Here is a 6212-nt window from a genome sequence, read left to right on the forward strand (position 1 = left end):
CTCAATAAATTTTTCTTTGATTTTCACTCGTGGCTCCCGCGGACCCCCCTGCTTATCAATAAATGTTTCTATAATTGTCACTCGCGGCTCCCGCGGATCAACCGCCCCCCCGCTCCAGCCCCCCACCCCCCCCGCTTCTCAATAAATGTTTCTATAATTGTCACTCGCGGCTCCCGTGGATCACCTCCCCCCCCCGCGCTCCACTTCTCAGTGCAGCACTGAGCATGTGCAAGGTCTGCAAAGCTGAAATCCAGGAAGTAATACAGTCTGGCTTCATATGCCCACACTTAAGATGGCCACGGCGGCCTAATGCTAGTTTATAAAGTGTCTAAATGCTGTAACAACCTAACAAAACGGGCCTTAGTTTACAGACTAACTTTACTAGAATACATTAAGCTTGTGTATTACAGGGGTATTTACATTTAAAAAGTGAAATTGTGGCCGGAACTCCGCTTTAAGGATAATAGATTAAGGGAAGCTTATTCCCTGCCCCAGGTCATTATAAAATGACGCCGGCAGGAACCCTCCCTCTGGGTGGACATCATATGATGTCCTTTCTTCCAGGCAATCTAGGGCGCTCGTGACGCGGTGCGCGTGTCTGGCGGCCGCGATGTCCACCGGGCACCCGCGATAAACACACAGATCCACCTTCTGTCAGAGGTGAGGAGACCGATGTGTGTTCCCAGTACAGAGGAACACACATCGGTCTCCTCCCCTTGTGAGTCCCACTCCCCCTACAGTAACAATAACTCCAGGGAACATTAACCCCTTCAGCACCCCCTAGTGTTAACCCCTTCCCTGCCAGTCACATTTACACAGTAATCAGTGCAGTTTTATAGCACTAATCACTGTATAAATGTGAATGGTCCCAAACATGTGTCTAAAGTGTCCCATATGTCCGCCGCCATTACTAGTAAAAAAAAAACAACATAATAAATAAAAATGCCATACATCTATGCCCTATTTTGTAGACGCTATAACTTTTGCGCAAACCAATCAATATACGCTAATTGCGATTTTTTTTACCAAAAATATGTAGAAGAATACGTATCGGCCTAAACTGAGGGGAAAAAAAACTTTTTTTTAAATTGATATTTATTAAATCAAAAAGTAAAAAATATTGTATTTTTAAAAAAATTGTCGCTCTTCTTTTGTTCATAGCGCAAAAAATAAAAACCGCAGAGATGATCAAATACCACCAATTGAAAGCTCTGTTTGTGGGGGAAAAGGACAAATATTTAATTTGGGTACAGTGTTGCATGAACGCGCAATTGTCAAAGTGCAACAGTGCTGAAAATGAAAAATTGGTCTGGGCATGAAGGGGGTGAAAATGCCCTGTCGCTGTGTTCGGGAGAAACACAATCAATACTGGGGATCAAGGGGAAGGGTGGGGACTCATAACAAGCTGTCAATTGATTGTGTTTCCTGTGGGGAAGAGCCCTCATCTCTCAGGTGTTCCATCCTGGAAGGTGATAGGAGAAAGGTGGTTTTACACTGTACAAATGTATGCCACACTTTTCAGATTTGTAAAAAAAAAAATTAAAACCATTTATCATTTTCCTTCCACTTCAGAATTATGTGCTATTTTGTGTTGGTCTATCACATAAAATCTTAACACACATTACCACATTTTGTCATGCTACAGCCAAAAATGTAAAATTTCAAGGGGTGTGAATACTTTTTCAAGGCACCATAACACTTATATAACATTTTACACACAATAAAAATGAAAATATCAAAAAAAGGTAATTTATTCCAGTAATTATATTTAAAAAGTGAAACTTATTTTATTTTATATTACATGCGTTTCACACAGAGTAATACATTTCAAGTTTTTTTTTTTAATTATGGCTTATAGCTAGTAAAAACCCAAATCGTCACTGACTGGAAACTTCACACTGGATCTCATGCGACATGATTACTGTGCTTGATTGGTCAGCAGACTCGCCAGACCTAAACCCGTAGAGAATCTGTAGGGTATTGTCAAGTGGAAGACGAGACACACCAGACCCAACATTGCAGGCGAGCTGAAGGCTGCTATCAAAGCAACCTGGGCTTTCATAACACCTCAGCAATGCCACAGGCTGATTGCCTCCATGCCACGCCACATTGATGCAGTAATTCATACAAACGGAGGCCGACCTAGTATTGAGTGCATACTATACTGTTCATGGACATACTTTTCAGTAAGCCAACATTTCTCTATTAAAAATCCCATTTAATTGGTCTCATGTAACATTTTATTTTCCAAGTTACTAAAACTGGGGTTTTCACAAGCTGTAAGCATTAACGTGATTGTAAAGTTTTTTTTTTTTTGTCATACTTGCTCTGTGCAGTTGATTTTGCACAGAGCAGCCCAGATCCTCCTCTTTTTGGGTTCCTTTTCTGTGCTCCAGGCCCCTCCCTCCTGTTGAGTGCTCCACAGAAAGCATCTTGCTATGGGGGCACTCAAGCCGAGTCACAGCTTCATGTCCATTCAGACACAGGGCCACGGCCTGGCCCAACCTTCTCTCTCTGATTGGCTAGATGACTTTAATTGACAGCAGTGGGAGCCAATGGCACCGCTGCCATATCTCAGCCAATCAGGAGGGAGAGTCTTGGACGGTTGAGACACTCGTGGACATCGCTGGACAGAGATGAGGCTCAGGGAAGTATTAGGGGGGCTGCTGTACACAGAATGCTTTTTATCTTAATGCATTAAGATTAAAAAATAAAATAAAAAATGTGACTTTACAATCCCTGTAATCATCAAAATTAAAAGAAAGAAAATGTTTGAAATATATCACTCCGTGTGTAACGCTTCTATATAAAATATACAAGTTTCATTTTTTTTTATTGAATTACTGAAATAAATTAACTTTTTGAAGATATTCTAATTTTATGAGATGCACAGACATTCTGATAAACAAAGAGAGGAGGATGGGTATATGGCCAGAACCTCCCCTTGTCCATTCACAGAATCTCTTTAATTCTCTGAGCAGAACATTTTTGTGCATGACAAGAGGAGGGGAGGGGGTGGCTACACAACATGATTCCTGCATTATGTAAGACTTTAACTTGCAGCGCTGGAAGAAATGTGCAGACATTAGTATGCGGCATCCTTGACACCATTTTTTTTTAATACTACACAGCAGAAAGCAGGACCTAGGATCACCATCCTTAGTGATAACTCTTTTTTGAGGAGCAGAATTTGAAGAAAATATTTCCTGGTATTTAGCTTTATTTACAAGAGTCTAACTATGAATTACAATTTAACAAACTGCCCTGTTTTGCCGCTATATTTTTCTGGCTTTTTCATCAATTTAGAAAAGTTTGTGGTGTGAAAGAAAACTGCTGCTTAAAAAAGTAACACGGAACCAAACTGATATTGCCTTGAAGTCGTTTATACCATCTTCAAAAAGTAATTCACTTTTAAGGAATTAGTATTAAGGTAATTCAGAGAAATAGGGAAATAAAAAAAAATATAATATTTTATATATATATATATATATATATATATATATATATATATATATATATATATATATATATATATATAGATATAGTTTAACTTTAACACTGTGAGGGCCCAGAGGGAATTAAACTTGGTGTTGTGGCATGATTGAATTATCATCTGCATGTGTGTCAGACAACTGATCGTAACACGGACCTATTAAATGATTGTTTAATAGATTTATACCCTATCTGTTGCTTCACTCAATATTTTAATTGGTAATTAATTGGTTTTTGCTATCACTCGTACCTAAATTGATCACCAATCTGTGCTTGTATGGTCCCCTTTAGTCAGAAGGCAGGGGAAAATGCATACTAAATTTGTGTGCGCTTTCTAAAGCATATGCACACATTACAGAGTAAATATACACAGAATTTAGCCAATAAGATAAAGTTGAGATGTGCGCAAGAAAAACATCTTACCTTTTTCATTTTATTTGCACTTGATTGTGTATGTAAAATGAACACAACTTAATTGTATCTACTATACAAGAACATACGCTTTGTAGAGGAAGCCTCTACTGCTTTGGTAAATCAAACCTCAATGGATAGTGGTTTTATCATTAAATGTAACTATTGAGTTTTTTTTTTATTACAGTCATGCTAAAACATATTTAGATGTAAAAATGTTACAGTATGTGAACAGAATGGATATTTTCATGGAAATAAAATTTGATTACTATGGTATATACACAAATACATTTGCATGTCTATGAGAAAGGTGCTAGAGACTTACCTGGGCCTGTTTCTGTACACCCACAACAACCTGTAATGCTCATCATAACCTGCTTTCCCAACACCATCTCAATCAAATGTCTGTTTTTACTACGGTCATATTACTTCAAATTGCCATTTTACAGGTAGATGCATCTTTACAATTATAGGAGACTCCTGCTATGTTAAGTATAAATTACAGCCATACCCTAAATTCACATAATAGCATAAGGATAAAATACCCATTCAACACTGCAGGTAACCCATGCATACTGAAAATGCTGCAGAGCTCTACCTCCCACATTGAGACCGATTTACCAAAAAAGAGTTGAGAATCTTCACACAATAGATTCACTTTGATTATCCAATCAAGTAAAAAGCAAAATACCTGTTTACTTGTTTATGTCCCCCACACAGGATATGATAATGGAAATAAATATTCAAACAAACTACTGAGTGAAGATTCTCAACTGTGTAGTGAAAAGTAGTTTATTATAGCTGCCTAGGAGTATCATAGAAATTGGTTTTTATCTACAAGCTGCACGATCAAAGGCAAAAATGCATTGCTGGAATGTTGGCTCACCATTTAAAATGCATGAAATAGGCTGCTGATCTTGTCATATATAATTAAAAAATAAAAAGTTCAGCATTTTTACAAATATGTAGCAGAGTGTTGCACTCTCACTTAGTAGTTAAAACATTTTGCTTTATGAGATTCAGGATGCAATTCCTACAAGCACAATGTAGATGTAATATGGTGCACGTTTCCTCCCACAATCTAAAAACCCATTGGCAGAATAACTGGCGAGTGCCCAAAATAAAGTATTTGTAGAAATGTATTTGAAGGCAGTTCGTATCTGCTGTAAGACCATTCTTAGAGGAAGCAACCAGTTGAATGTAGTCTAATAGCATAAATAAATAAAAACGAAGTATAAAAAAAACATATCTATATTTGTTAGCTGTGGTTAGTGTGCATGTTTTTAATAAGTGATTAAGTATTTACTAGCAGCCTATATGTGTAGAAAGTAACTCTAATATCAGTTGCATACATTTTTTTGTCTAAACCTTTTATTCAGAGAATATATATATATATATATATATATATATATATATATATATACACACACACACACACACACACACACACACACACACACACATATATATATATATATATATATATATATTTTTACTGTTGACCAGAACACTGCTTAATACATTGTTGTTGTAAACTTTGCGGGGGCAGAAAGTATGCAGTATTTTTGCTATAATGAAAGTATTTAAACAAAATAATTTTCAGGAAAAATGAATATGTACAGGGACAAAATATATGTTATTAAGGTATGTAAAACATACTTCATGGGAATTTTAATAGTAGTATTAATACTTTAATGACATTTGTTAATTTTGATGTAATTTTGTTTATTTAAATGATGCAATCCTGATTTTAGGTCTGAACTTATAGGGAAACGTGTATTCTTTACTTCCAAAATATGTATAATGGGCTATAATTAGGTTAGGGTTTTATAATATATTACTTGCAGTGAGTTTTATTTCAGAACTGAAACATTTAAACCTTTTTTTGATTACCGTTTCATGTAAAATATTTGGGCTAAAATATTACTTTTTAAATGCAAAACGGTCTATCCAAACCTTGTGCTTTTATACAAAAATCTGTAAATATTTCTAAAGAAACAAGCAAACAAAAAACCCCCACAAAACTCTTTGTCATGGAGGAATCAAAATTTCTAATACCTAAAATATATGGTACTATCACAAAAAAAATAAAGAGTACCCCATTTGTTTTCTAACCATTTCCTATTAAGGTAATATTGTTTTTTTTTTTTTTTTATTGGGTACGTGTTAATAAAAATTCTACCTGTCATACTGTAACTCCTGTATTATTGCATTAAAAGTTACAAAACCACACAAAAGCAATAGGATTAGTGAGTATACAATATAAGGTTTTACATTTTGCTAAAAGTATTGCAAACATAATATGGTCA

Source organism: Rana temporaria, chromosome 4 (assembly GCF_905171775.1).
Source record: "Rana temporaria chromosome 4, aRanTem1.1, whole genome shotgun sequence".
NCBI lineage: Eukaryota > Metazoa > Chordata > Amphibia > Anura > Ranidae > Rana > Rana temporaria.